At 36.4% G+C, this 15,287-nt stretch overlaps 1 protein-coding gene across 8 annotated transcripts in view; it reads right to left on the reverse strand.

Annotated features, from left to right (window-relative positions):
• LOC146397038 (uncharacterized) overlaps window positions 1-15,287 on the reverse strand; it is a 56,869-nt gene that overhangs the window by 18,100 nt on the left and 23,482 nt on the right. For 2 of the 8 annotated variants that reach the window (XR_014826861.1, XR_014826863.1), the window contains one exon: window positions 12,048-12,280. The exons of the other annotated variants lie outside the window; for them this stretch is intronic. The gene's annotated coding sequence lies outside the window, so the exon portion shown is untranslated. The remainder of the gene's footprint in view (window positions 1-12,047; window positions 12,281-15,287) is intronic. 8 annotated transcript variants of the gene reach the window in all.

A 15,287-nucleotide genomic window follows, 5' to 3' on the forward strand; every position in this document is an offset into this window, starting at 1 on the left:
TTCTTGCACTGTCTTTGCCTGATTTTGCTATTAGGGTAATACTGGCTTCATAAAATAAATTAGGATGTATTCCCTCTGTTTCTATACTCTAAAAGAGATTGTAGAAAATTTGAATAATTTCTTTCCTTAAATGTTTGGTAAAATTCACCAGTGAATGCTTCTGGGCCTGATGGTTTTTTTTTTTTTTTTTTTGGAAAGGTTGTTAGTTACTGATTCAATTTCTTTAATGATTATAGGCCTATTCAGATTGTCTTTTTTTTTTTTTCTTGTGTGAGTTTGGCACATCATGTCTTTCAAAAAGTTGATTTGTTTCATCTAGGTTATCAAAATTTGTGGTCATAGAATTTTTGTAGAATTTATTAACATTTTGATGTCAATTGGATCTGTAGTAATGCCTCCTCTTTTCATTTTTGATATTAGTTATTTATGTCCTTTCTTTCTTAGACTGACTAGGGGCTTATCAATTTTATGGATCTTTTCAAAGAATCAACTTCTATTTTCTTTGACTTTATTTCCTATTTTCTTTTTTTAAAATTTAAGTATAGTTGATTTATAATATTTCTTCAATTTCTGTCATATAGTAAAGTGGCCCAGTCACCCCACTGCCCATTCATTCCAAATGTAACAGTTTGCTCCACCATCCCCAATCTCCAAGACCATCCCACTCCCTTCCCTCTCCCCTCTGGCAACCCCAAATTTGTTCTTCATGGCCATGATCTCTGTTTTATAGATAGGGTCATATTTGCCATATTTTAGATTCCACATATAACTGATATCATATGGTATTTGTCTTTTTCTTTTTGACTTACTTCACTTAGTATAAGAATTTCAAGTTGCATCCATGTTGCTGCAAAAGGCATTATTTTGTCTTTTTAATGGCTGAGTAGTATTTCATTGTATATATGTACCACATCTTCTTAATCCATTCATCTGTCGATGAACATTTAGGTTGTTTCCATGTCTTGTTTATTGTGAATAGTGCTGTGATGAACATAGCAGTCCATGTATCTTTTTGAATGAATCTTTTGTCTGGATATATGCCCCCTATTTTCAATTGCATTATTTTCTGCTGTAATTCTTAGTCTTTCTTCTTTCTGCTTACTCTGGATTTTATTTGCTTTTCTTTTTCTACTTTCCTAAGGTGAAAAATTAGATGATTTATTTCAGATTTTTCTTTTCTATTAACATATGCATTCAATGCTATAAATTTCCTTCAAAGAGTGCTTTCATTGCATATGACAAAATTTCCTAAGTTGTGTTTTCATTTTCATTTAGTTTAAATATTTTATTTTTAAATGACCTTTATTTTTTCCATTATAGTTTGTTTATTCTGTCAGTATTCTACTGTACAGCAAAGTGACCCAGTCATACATACATATGTACATTCTTTTTCTCACCTTATCCTCCATCATGCTCCATCACAAGTGACTAGATATAGTTACCTATGCTATTTAGTGGGATCTCATTGCTTATCCATTCCAAATGCAATGGTTTGCATCTATTAACCCCAGATTCCCGGTCTATCCCACTCCCTCCCCCTCCCCCATGGCAACCACAAGTCTCTTCTCCAAGTCCGTGAGATTCTTTTCTGTGGAAAGGTTTATTTGTGCCAAATATTAGATTCCAGATATAAGTGATATCATATGGTATTTGTCTTTCTCTTTCTGACTTACTTCACTCAGTATGAGAGTCTCTAGTTCCATCCATGTTACTGCAAATGGCATTATTTTATTGTTTTTTATGGCTGAGTAGTATTCCATTGTGTATATATACCACATCTTCCTAATCCAATCATCTGACGATAGACATTTAGGTTGTTTCCATGTCTTGGCTATTATGAATAGTGCTGCAATGAACATGTGAGTGCATATGTCTTTTTCTAGAAAGTGCATGTGTTTTTGTCCAGCTATATGCCCAAGAGTGGGATTGCTGGGTCATATGGTTGTTCTATACATAGTTTTCTAAGGTATCTCCATACTCTTTTCCATAGCAGTTGTACCAGCTTACATTCCCACCAACAGTGCCAGAGGGTTCCCTTTTCTCCACACCCCCTCCAGCATTTGTTATTTGTGGACTTGTTAATGATGGCTATTCCAACTGGTGTGAGGTGGTAACTCGTAGTAGTTCTGATTTTCATTTCTCTAATAATCAGTGATGTTGAGCATTTTTTCATATGCTTTTTGGCCATCTGTATATCTTCTTTGGAGAAATGTCTACTCAGGTCTTTTGCCCACTTTTCAATTGGGTCGTTGGGTTTTTTGCTGTTGAGTTATATGAGTTTGTATATTTTAGAGATTAAGCCCTTGTCAGTTGCATCATTTGAAACTATTTTCTCCCATTTCATAGGTCATCTAGTTTAAATATTTTAAAAATGTATCTTAAGATTTGTTCTTTGATTCATGTGTTATTTAGAAGTATATCATTAAATTTCCATGTATTTTTGGGTTTTCCAGTTATGTTTCTATTACTGATTTCTAGTTTGATTCCATTGTCATTAAGAACAGACATTATAAGGAGTTCCTATTGTGGCTTAGCTAGTTAAGAATCTGACACAGTATCTGTGAGAATGTGGGTTGCTGCAAGCTGCAGTGTAGGTTGCCAGTCTGGCTCAGATCTGGCTCTGCTGTGGCTGTGGCATAGGCCAGCAGCTGCACCTCTGATTTGACTCCTAGCCTGGGAACTTCCATATGCCACAAGTGCAGACATAAAAAAACAAACAGACATTATATTATTTACTTATTATTTAGTTTTATTTTATGGTTGCACCCAGAGCATATGAAGGTTTCCAGGATAGGGACTGAGTTAGAGCTGCAGCTGTGACCTATGGCACAGCTGCAGCAATGCCAAATCCTTTAATGCGATGTACCAGGCCAGGCATCAAACCCCCTGCTCCTGCATTGACCTGAGCTTCTGCAGTTGGATTCATAACCCACTGTGCCACAGAAGGAACTCCCTATAAATTTCTATTTTATATTTATTAAGGTGTGCTTTATGTTCTAGAATGTGGTCTATTCTGGTGGGTGTTCCATTTGAGCTTGAGAAAGATGTGTTTTTTGTTGTTTTTGGATGAAGTAGTCTATAGACATCAGTTGTATCCAGCTGATTGTTTATATTGCTAAATTCAATTATGTTGTTACTGGTTTTCTGCCAGTTGGATTTGTCCATTTCTGATAGAAGAGTGCTGAAGTCTCCAACTATGATAGACCATTTATTTTTCTTTGTAATTCTATTAATGTTTGCATCATGTGGTTTGATGATTTTAGGCACACACACACAATAAGAATTGTCATGCCTTTTTCCATAGTTGACTTATTTATTATTATCTAATGCTCTTCTTTATCTCTGATAATTTTCCTTGCATTGAAGTCTTTTCTGTCTTAAATTAATATAGCTATGCTTGTTTTCTTTAGATTAATGTTACCATGGTATATTTTTCTCCTTCATTTTATCTTTCATCTATAACTTTAGTCTATATGCATCTTTATACTGAAAGTGGGTTTCTTGTCAACAACATACAGTTGATCTTGTGTTTTGAACTATTGACAATCTCTGTATTTCAACTGGTGCATTTAGATCACTGACATTCAAAGTGACTATTGTTAGAAACTCTCTCCATTGACTGGAGGCAAGATGGCAGAACAGAAGGAACTTTGAGCTCATCTCCTCTCATGAGCACACCAAAATCACAACTAACTGCTGAATAATAACTGATGTGAAAGTCTGAAACATACCCAAATATATATTCTCCCACCAAAGACAAAAGAATAAACCACAATGAGGTGGTAGAAGGGGTACACTTGCGATATAATCAAATCTCATATTATGTGAGGGGTGACTCACAAACTGAAGAACAGTTATATTGTAGAAGTTCTCTCATAGGAGTGAGAGCTCTGAGCTCCACATCATGCTCCTCAACATAGGGGTCTGGCATCAGGGAGAAGGGACCCCAGAGCCTTTTGGCTTAGAAGACCAGTGTGGTTTGATTGCAGGAGCTCCATAGGACAGGGAGAAGCAGAGACTCCACTCCTGGAGGGTGTACATAAGACCTGGTGTACACCAGAACTCAGGAAAAAGCAATGGCTTCATAGGAGCCTGAGACAGACCTACATGCTGGTCTTAGAGGGTCTCCTGGGGAAGCTGGGGGTGGATGTGGTTTCATCTGGGCTTATAAAAGCTGGCAGTGTATATCTCAGGGAGTGTTCATCTGCTTGAACTCTTGTTTGGGTCATTAGCACAAAGATCTGGCCATACCCAATAGCCTGTAGGCTTCAGTGCTGGGATGACTCAGGCCAAAAAAACCAACAGGGTGGGAACACAGCCCACCCATGAGCAGACAGGTTGCATAAAGCCTTCCTGAGCCCATGGCCACCTCTAAACATTCACCTTGATATGGCCCTGCCCACCAAAGGACCAAGACCCAGCTCTGTCCACCAGTGGGCAGGCATTGGCCTCTCCTGCCAGGAAGTCTGCATGAGCCTCTATACCAGCCTCACCCACCTTGGGCAGACACCAGAAATACAAAGGGCCATAAAAGGCTACTACAGGAATGGTATGCTAATAAGGTGGATAACCTAATAGAAATGGACAAATTCTTAGAAATGTACAACCTCAAGACTGAACCAGGAAGAAAAAGAAAATATGAACAGACCAATCACAAGTATGAAATCAAATGTGTGATTAGAAAAATCCCCAGCAAAAGTTCAGGAACAGATGGTGAATTCTGCCAAACATTACAGAAGATATCCTTCTGAAACTATTCCAAAAAACTGCAGAGGAAGGAACACTCCCAAATTTTTCTATGAGGCCACCATCACCCTGATACCAAAACCAAAGATATCACACACAAAAGAAAATTACAGGCCAATATCACTGATTAATATAGATGCAAAAATCCTCAACAAAATACTAGCAAATCAGGTCTAACAATACATTAAAAGGATCATAAACCGTGAGCAAGAGGGATTTATGCCAGGGATGCAACATTTTTCAATATCCGCAAATCAGTGTGATATACCACATTAACAAATTGAAGAATAAAAATGATATGATCATCTCAATAGATATAGAAAAAGCATTTGATAAAATTCAATATCCATTTATGATAAAAACCCTCCAGAAAGTGGCCATAGAGGGAACATTCCCCAGTGTAATATATGACAAATCCATAGCTATCATACTTAATGGTGAAAAGCTGAAAGTATTTCCTCTAAGATCATGAACAAAACAAGGATGACCATGCTTGCCACTTTTATTGAACACAGTTTTGGAAGTCCTAGACACAGCAATCAGAAAAGAAAAAGAAATAAAAGAATACAAATTGGAAAAGAATAAAATGGTCACTGTTTGCAGACAACATGATACTATATATAGGATATCTTAAAATTTGCTACCAGAAAACAACTAGAGCTCATCAATGAATTTGGTAAAGTTGCAGGATACAAAATTAATACACGGAAATCTCTTGCATTTCTATACTTGAACAATGAAAGATCAGAAAGAAATTAAGAAAACAGTCCCATTTACCACTACACCAAAAAAAAAAAAAAAAATCTAGGAATAAACCTAAAGAGGCAAAACACCTGTACTCTGAAAACTATAAGATATTGATGAGAGAAATTAGGGGGTGACACAAAGAGATGGAATGATATAGCATGTTCTTGGGTTGGAAGAATAAATATTTTTAAACTGACTATACAACCCAAAGCAATCTGCAAGATTCAATGCAATCCCTATCACATTACCAATGGCACTTTTCAAAGAATTAGAACAACAACAAAAAAACTTGTATGGAAACCCAAAAGACCTCAAACAGCCAACACAATCTTGAGAAAGAAAAATGGAGCTGGGGGAATCAGGCTCCCTGATTTCAGCCTATACTACAAAGCTACAGTAATAAAAACAATATGGTACTGGCATAAAAAACAGACATATGGATCAATGGAACAGGATAGAAAGACCAGAAATTAACCTACACACATATGGTTAACAATCTATGAAAAAGGAAGAAAGAATTTACAAGGGAGAAAAGATAGTCTTCAATAAATAGTGCTGTGAAAATTGGACAGATACATGTAAAAGAATGAAATTAGAACATTCTCTAACATCATACAAAAAAAAAAAAAAAAAAAAAAAAAACCTCAAAATGGATTAAAGTCCTAAATGTAAGACCAGATACTATAAAAGTCCTAGAGGAAAACACAGACAAGACACTATTTGACATAAATTGCAGCAGTATCTTTTTGGATACATCTAAAGTAATGGAAATAAAATAAAAAATAAACAAATGGGACTTAATTAAACTTACGACCTTTTGCACAGCAAAGGAACATAAACAAAATGAAAAGACAACCTACAGAATGGGAGAAGATATTTGCAAATAACACGACTGACAAGAGATTAATCTCCAAAATATAAAAATATCTCATACAGCTTAAAAAAACAAACTAATCAGAAAATGGACAGAATATATAAATATATATTTCTCCAAAGAAGACATACAGATAGCCAACAGGCACATGAAAAAATGATCAACACCACTAATTATTAGTTAAATGCAAATCAAAACTACAATGAGGTGTCATTTCATACTGGCCAGAATCACCATCATCAAAAAGTCTACAAATAATAAATGCTGGAGAGGGTGTGGAGAAAAAGAAACCCTCCTATGCTGGTGGTAGGAATGTAAATTGGTACCACCACTATGGAGAACATTATGGAGGTTTCTTAAAAAGCTAAAAATAGAGCTAATAAATGATCCTGCAATCCCACTACTGGACATATATCCAGAGAAAACTATAATTCAAAAAACATATGCACCCCAATGTTCATAGCAGCACCATTTACCATAGCCAAGACATGGAAGCAACCGAAATGTCCATTACAGATGAATGGATAAAGAAGATATATTTATACAATGTAATACTACTCAGTCATAGAAAAGAATGAAACAATACCATTTGCAGCAACATGGATGGATCTAGAGATTATTATACTAAGTAAGCTGGACAGAGAAAGATAAATATCATATGATATTATTTATGTGGAATCTAAAAAAAAGATAAAAATGAACTCATTTACAAAACAGAAATAGAGGCACATACATAAAAAACAACCCTATGGTTACCAAAGGGAAAAAGAGAGGAGGAATAAATTAAATGAGGTTGAGATTAAAATATGCATGTTACTATATATAAAATAGATAACCAATAAGGACCTACTGTATAACATGGGGAAATCTACTCAATATTCTTAATAACCTATATGAGAAAAGAGTCCGAAAAAGAATGGATATATGTACATGTATAACTGATTCACTTTGTTATACTCTTGAAACTAACAATGAAATTTTAGAAAGAATCTGAAAAGAAATATATGTATATACACACACACCCCCATACACATATACATGTATAGATGAATCATTTTGCTGTATACCTGAAATGAACATGACATTGTTAATCAATTACACATGATTAACTCTCCCCCCCATCCAAGTGGTCTACTAGTCAATTTGGTCAACTAGTTAAGAAGTTATGAAAAACTAAATATTCATGCAATGGTTTGAGGAGACATAAAACATAACTGCAGTTATTTTAACACTTCTCTTTCAATAATTGATAGAACAAGAAATAGTCTCTAAGAATATAGAATATTTGAAAAACACTGTTAACTTGATTTAATTGACATTTATAGAACACTATACCTAGTAGTAACAGAAAACATTCAATTTAATATGCAAAGAAATTTCATCAAAACATATGCTAAGCCATAAAATAAATCTCAATAAATTTCAAATCACACTGAAATACAGCACTGAAATTATACAGAATATGTGTTCTGAATACAGATATGTTAAATTAATCAGGATCTAATAGACAACAAATTTGTATCATTTGCGGAGGGAATGGGGGAGGGGCAAAATAGAGGTAGGAGATCAAGAGGTACAGACTAGTGTGTATAAAATAAGCTATAAAACATATCGTGCAACACAGGGAATATAGCCAATATCTTATGATAACTTTAAGTGGAGTATAACCTTTAAAATTTGTGAATCACTATATTATACACCTGTAACATATTATACATCAACTATGCCTCAAAAAAGTTATTAAAAACCACAAAAAAAGAATGAGTATCTAAACAGTGTCTAGAAAATTCTTAAGTGTTTTGAAATTGTTCCACACAACTTTAAATAACACAAAAATCAAGTTTTAAAAAATCACAAAGTAAATTAGAAAAAATTTTGAACCAAATGAAAATGAAAACAAAATGAAAATTTGAATGTACAGGTATATCATTCTATAGAGGGAAGCTGAGAGCTTTATAGGCTTAAATGAGATAAATGCATTAGTTTTCTATGGCTACTGTTACAAAGTACCACAAACTTACTAACTTAAAGCAACACACATTTAGTCACTTACAGTTCTGGAGGTGAGAAATCCAAAAGCAGTTTCACTTGTCAGAAATCATAATTTTGCCTGGGCTACTTTCCCTCTGGAGGTTTTAGGGAAGAATTCATTTCCTTGCTCTCTCCATTTACTAGAGGTTTTACTTCGTATCCCTTTGTTCCTGGATATTTTTCCATCTTTATAGCCGGAAGCATAACATTTTGCTGCAGTCATCATGTTGCCTCCCATCTCTGTAGTAGCAGGAGCTCCCCCCACTCCACTCCCTCTTAAAAAGATGCTTGTGATTACATCATTGGACTCACCTGGATAATCTAGGCTCCCCTTCCCATCTTAAAATCCTCAACTCCATCACATCTATAGAGTCCTTTTTGCCATATAAAACAACATTTTCACAGGGGCTGAGAAAGAGTACTTGGATGTCCTGGGAGCCAATATTCAGCTTGTAGCTTAAAAGTTGTAAAAGGCTGTTCACACACCACAGGGGACCACAAGTCATCTCAATAGAAAGGGAATTCCCATCCTGACCCAGGGGAAACGAATCCGACTAGGAACCTTGAGGTTGCAAGTTCCATCCCTGTCTTCACTCAGCTGGTCCGGGATCCAGCATTGCTGTGAGCTGTGATGTAGTTCGCAGATGTGGCTTGGATCTGGCATTGCTGTGGCTGTGGCGTAGTCCAATGGCTACAGCTCCCATTAGACATCTAGCCTGGGAACCTCCATATACCGCCAGTGCAGCCCTAAAAAGAAAAAAAAAAAGGTGTCAGGCAAGGCATTCCACAGGGTTTGCACTGAATGGTTTGCACTGAATGGTTTGGGGTGAGGCTCAAAGAAGCAAGGGTTTCCTCTAGATTGAGGTGTCAGAAAGTCCCAGAAGTTTTAATTTTACCTTCCCTATTCCTTTTTTGATGCTCTTCCTTATTCCTCATTTTAAGTTTCCGACTTATATAGTTTTCCTTCTCTCTAAAGAACTTCTAACATTTTTGGAAGGCAGGTCTATTGGCATCTCAGTCCCTCAATTACTGTTTTTTTGAGAAAGTCTTTATTTCTTCTTCACTTTTGAAAGATAATTTCACAGGGTACAGAACTGTTGGTTGTTGGGGATTTTTTTTCTTTCAACACTATATACTGCACTCCACTCATTGCATGGTTTCTGAGAAGTCAGATAAAATTCTTTGTTTCTCTGTATGGTAAGGTGCTTTATCCTTCTGACTTATTTCAGGATTTTTTTCTTTATCTTTCATTTTCTGTAGTTTGAAAATGATGTGCCTCTGTCTTTTTGGCATTTATCTGGCCTGGTGAACTCTGAGCCACTTGAATCTGTGGTTTTGTGTCTGACAAGAATTTGTGGAAGTTCTCAGCCATTATTGCTCTAAATATTTTTTCTGCTCCTTTCCCTCTTTATTATCCTTCTGGTATTCCCATAATATATATATATATATTTCATACCTTTTGTAATTTTCTCTCAGCCCTGTATTTTTCATTCTTTGCTCTCTTTGCTTTTCTGTTTTTGAGACGCCTACTGATATATCCTCTAGCTCAGAGAGTCTTTCCTCAGCTGTGTCTGGTCTACTAATAAGTCCATCAAAGGTGTTATTTCTGTTACAGTGTTGTTGTTGTTGTTGTTTTTAAATCTCTAGGATTTCCTTTTGGTTCTTCCTCTGGATTTCTATCTCTCTGCTTATACTGCACATCTATTCTTGTATATTGTCTACTTTATCCGTTAGAGTCCATAACATATTAATCATGGTAATTTTAAGTTTCCAGTATGATAATACTTTTGTTTTGTTTTGTTTTTTAGGGCCACATCACCTGTGGCATATGGAGGATCCCAGGCTAGGGGTTGAATTGGAGCTGTAGCCACCAACCTACGCCATAGCCACAGTAATGTCAGATCTGAGCCACATCTGTGACCTACACCACAGTTCACTGCAACATCAGATCCTTAACCCACTGAGTGAGGCCAGGGATTGAAACTGCTTCCTCATGGATACTAGTCAGATTCATTTCCACTGAGCCACAATGGGAACTCCCAGTCTGATAATTCTAACATCCCTGTCATATCTACTTCTAATGCTTGTCTGATTTTTCAAATTGTGTGTTTTGCACTTTAGTCTGCCTTGTAATTTTTTCTTAATAGCTTGACATGATGTACCAGGTAAAAGGAAGTGCTATAAAAATGTAGTTCGTCCTTAGCAATGTGGTGGTGAGGTATTGGGGAGGAGGAGTGGTCTATAGGCCTGTGATTGTGTTTCAGTTTTAGTAAGTCTATGCCTCTGCACTGTGAATTTTACAAATGTTTCTGTTTTCTTCTCCCCATTTAGGTGAGACTGAATAGAGTTGACTGGTATTGGTTATTTCCCTTTCCCAGATCAGGTAGGCTCATAATAATACTCCAGCAGGTTAAACTGTAGTAAACTAGTTTTTCCTGAGGACAGGCCTTGATAAGAACAGAGTGCTCTGGTGTATTTCAGCATGGTTCCTTTTCTCCTCCTCCTGATGAAAGGGGCGGGGGAGTTTCTCCTATTTTTACCAAAGGAACATGGTCAAGTACCTGGAGGTTAATCTCACAATATTGTGGGGACCCCTATGACTAGGTCCCCTTGGAGTTTTCAAATCTCTCAGAGTTGTCCACACTGAGTTTCTAGCAGTTTATTTGTTAGAGTGCAGGATTTCATACTCCAGCACTGATTTCTGGGGTGGTCGCTGCTCATGAGCTTTGGCTCCCTGTGTTCATCTATCTGTCTCTCCAGTCTTGGGGGCAGTGATTTGCCCTGTGCCCTCCCCTCTCTTAGGAATCCAAGAAAAGTTGTTAATTTTTCAGTTTATTCACATTTTTACTTGTTAGGATAGAATGATGACTCCTTCCATGCAGAACTGGAAACCAGAAGTCTCTACTGTCTTTATATTTGCAATTACATTCATTTCTGCTCTTTTATTATTTCCTCCCTTCTGCTTGATTCTAGTTTTGTTTATTGTTTCTTAAGATGAAAGCTTAGATAACTGGTTTGAGATCTTTCTTCTCATCTAATATAAACTTTGCTGCTAAATATTCTAAGTATGTGCTGTATCCCACAACTTTTTTTTTTCTTTTTACGGCTGTTCCCATGGCATATGGAGGTTCCCAGGCTAGGGGTCGAATTGGAGCTATAGCTACTGGCCTGTGCCACAGCCACAGCAATGCAGGATCTGAGCCATGTCTGTGACCTACAACACAGCTCATAGCAATGCCAGATCCTTAACCCACTGAGTGAGGCCAGGGATCAAACCCACAATCTTATGGTTCCTTGTCAGATTCATTTCCACTGAGCTATGATGGGAACTCCTGTATCCCACAAACTTTTATATGCTGTGTTTTCTTTCATGTGATTTAAGATATCTTTTAATTTCCCTTCTGACTTCCTTTTTGATGCATTATGTAATTTAAAAATATTTGGGGAAATTTACCAAATATCCTATGTTATTAATTTCTAGTTTCACTTTGTTGTGGTCAAAGAACATAATTGGTATGACTGCAATTCATTTAAATTTGTTGAGGTTTGTTTTATATCCTGGAAAAAAGTCTTCCTTCATGAATGTTTCACATACACTTGAAAAAAGATTGTTGAAATTGATTAAAACTTTGAACTGAATTTTTCTTACCTCCTTGTAAGATGGCTGGGTCTTTTGCTCATGTCTTGCTACATGTGACCAGTACACATGTTCTGTATCCTGGGAGAAAGGCCTACTTTTCCTTAGTTTTAGGTTGCTTGATTGTCATGCAAACTCAGGTTCGAGGTAATTCATGATTTTATATTTCATCTGGATTTTTATTGTTGCTAGAGTAAGAACAATGCTCATTTTGGCTTTGTACATTTCAGGCATATGTGGAAGTCCTAAAATTAAAAAAAGAGTGGGAATTTTAGGACAACAAGAGACTTAGGCAATCAAAGTGTTGCTCCACTGTTGCTTTATTATCTTAACAATACAATACTTAACATAGTTTCAATTTTTCTTATGTATTTCAGCCTCCTGCTAGTGAGATTTCTTTCTTTCTTCCTTCATTTCTTCTTTTTTTACTTTCTTCCTTCTCTTTCTTTCTTCTCTAGCTGTTCTGGAAATACATACTTGTTGACTGGGAGCAGATGCATTCAGTTTTGTCTGCTGTCAGGTAACTGCTTCAAAAAGAAGTGTTCTGACTTCTTTTTACCACTCTTGTGGCAGAAATGATTGGCAGTTATGATATCTAACCATAACCCCTGTGATCTCATTTGAGATTGAGACTGGTTAAGTGGGCAGATTTCTTTTTTTTTTTTTTTCCAGTGGCAACACAAAATAGTAAGAAAGCAGGACATGTTCTATTTACTGCAATATTTGAGATTTGTCCTTTAGGAAAGATGCACACACAAGTTGGGGTGATTTACTTCAGAACTATTCATTTCGGAGTTCCCGTCGTGGCGCAGTGGTTAACGAATCCGACTAGGAACCATGAGGTTGTGGGTTCGATCCCTGCCCTTGCTCAGTGGGTTAACGATCCGGCGTTGCCGTGAGCTGTGGTGTAGGTTGCAGACGCGGCTCGGATCCCGCGTTGCTGTGGCTCTGGCGTAGGCCGGTGGCTACAGCTCCGATTCAACCCCTAGCCTGGGAACCTCCATATGCAGCGGGAGCGGCCCAAGAAATAGCAACAACAACAAAAGACAAAATAAATAAATAAATAAATAAATAAAGAGTGCTTCCTTTGTTAAAAAAAAAAAAAAAGAACTATTCATTTCATTTTTCTCTCCCCACAGAAGAATACAAATCATCAGTAGTGTGGAGAGTGTTAATGGACTTAAGATCTCATAGAGAGACCTGACCAAGGATTTCCAGAAGTGGGCAGTACATGTGGAGTTATTACCACAGCTCTGTGCACAGCACACAGTGTCTACTGATAATGTATTATCTGTGAGAGTGGTCGTGATGTTTGCCCCCTTATTCCTCCCCCAAACTGTTCCTCTTCTTAATCCATTGCCCTTGTTAGTGATGGATTTGTTGAAGAAAATAAGTGTATTCCTGGCCATTGATACATGAAGAAAACCTGTCCAGGGATTTTAAGGAAGGTTTGTTGCTTCTAAGGAGACAAAAAGAGACCCCTTTTCTTTTTCAGGACCTTGTTATCTGGATGTGATGGCAGAGCAGCTTAAGCACTACATTCACAAGGGCAAAACCTCCTCAGTGAAGTGATGAGAGTTGAAAACATCCTTGCTTCTCAGTGCCAGCACTGAGCACCTGAATAAACAGACGTGGAGCCACCCCATCTCTGGTCCCCAGCATATCAGAGTATAAACTTCGTTATCATTTAAGCCAGTGTGAGTTGGTTATTGGAGTCAAAAGCATCCTAACTGATACCCAATAATAAGTAACAGTTTTCTCCAAATACAGATACATAATAAGTAATAGTATTCTCTAAATATATGTAGATGCTGTTATGAATAATACAAATCCATTTTTAATGTTAATGGAGTCAAAGTACCCCTCAGGCATTGCCTAACTTTTCAATCAATTGATTCCAAAAGTACAAGCATCATCATGTGAAACTATTACAAAATAGTTTGACCTTAAGAAGAGATATTTACATTTACAAAGGTTGAGAGCGATTCACTCAAATGTAAAGACTCAAATGTGAAGACAACATGGACATCTAGTTTTTACCAACACCAAGAAGAGATTAAATATTCTCAGAAAATGCTAGATCCTTTGAGACTAATTTTAGTTAAAAACTGGCAAAGTTCTAATAATAATATCATAAAATCTTGGCACTCAAAGTGGTCTTAGAAATCAACTAACAGTTCTGCGAATGAGAACCCTGGAGACCCAAATAAACTAAGTCAGTCACTGAAGGTAATTAATGGCATAGTCATGACTAGGATACAGATCTCCTGTTTGCTTTCTTTTGCTATAGCATTTGGGAAAGTTGTTTAAGATGCACACCTATTCTAAATACTGAGGAACCTGAAGAATTATCAAAAATTTGTGGCCCAAATCTGTGCCATTAAAATCATGTGTAAATTTTAACAATTCTCAATTATTAACTTAAACAGAATAACCTGTTCTTGATGATTTTTTACCACTCGATTCTTTTCTTTTGAAAGTAAGAAATAGGCAGCTATCCTACATGCTAGTAGGATATTTGAAAGAGCAGGATAGTTAGTGTGGCATAAAATCAAATGTTTTATAAGGTAATTTTTTTGCCATCTACCTTACGTTTATCAGACTGTATTCATTTCATCTATATTCAATAAAACAGCCACAGCAGGAAGAGTACCTGAAATGAGTTACTCAAATTTAATCATTTTTGATTATCTCAAATATTCCACCTCTTTGGCTTGTAGCTAGAGGTTTTAATTAAAATTTTAAATGGCAAAAAATGAGATAAAGAAATATCCAATAATGGGTCCTTCTTTTTCCCCAGAACTAACAAGAAACCACTTTAACTTCAATATAAGTATTTCATAATAATGCTATGTAGCTTCAAGAGTATCATAAATCAAGTTCAAGAAGTGATCAATTAATAATGTATTACCATACTTAACAACATTTTAATAAGTAGTTTGGGGAGGATGTCAACAATCTAAATTGAAAACCTGGAAAAACAAACCCAGACTGGGAAGAAACATCTCAGTTGATGGTAGCCATATTGACTTACTATATATAGAAGCTACACCAATATCCAAGGCTGCCTGTTTTCTTAGGGATAACTTGTGGGTAGAGAGCAATGTTCTTGGCACAGGAAAAGCACTTTCCTTTGAAGGGATAAAAATGCAGCATGTATATAGCCTTTGGGTTTCCATTTTTGGTTTGTCTGGGTTAACTCAGGCATCTGAGAAACGACTGGGTGAGTTAAGTCATCTACATTAAACTTAA

The sequence above is a fragment of the Sus scrofa genome, chromosome 14, assembly GCF_054392235.1.
Source record: "Sus scrofa isolate SSC_HxYL_T2T_F1_AM1 chromosome 14, Sscrofa_HxYL_maternal_Yorkshire_Landrace_v2.0, whole genome shotgun sequence".
Classification (NCBI taxonomy): domain Eukaryota; kingdom Metazoa; phylum Chordata; class Mammalia; order Artiodactyla; family Suidae; genus Sus; species Sus scrofa.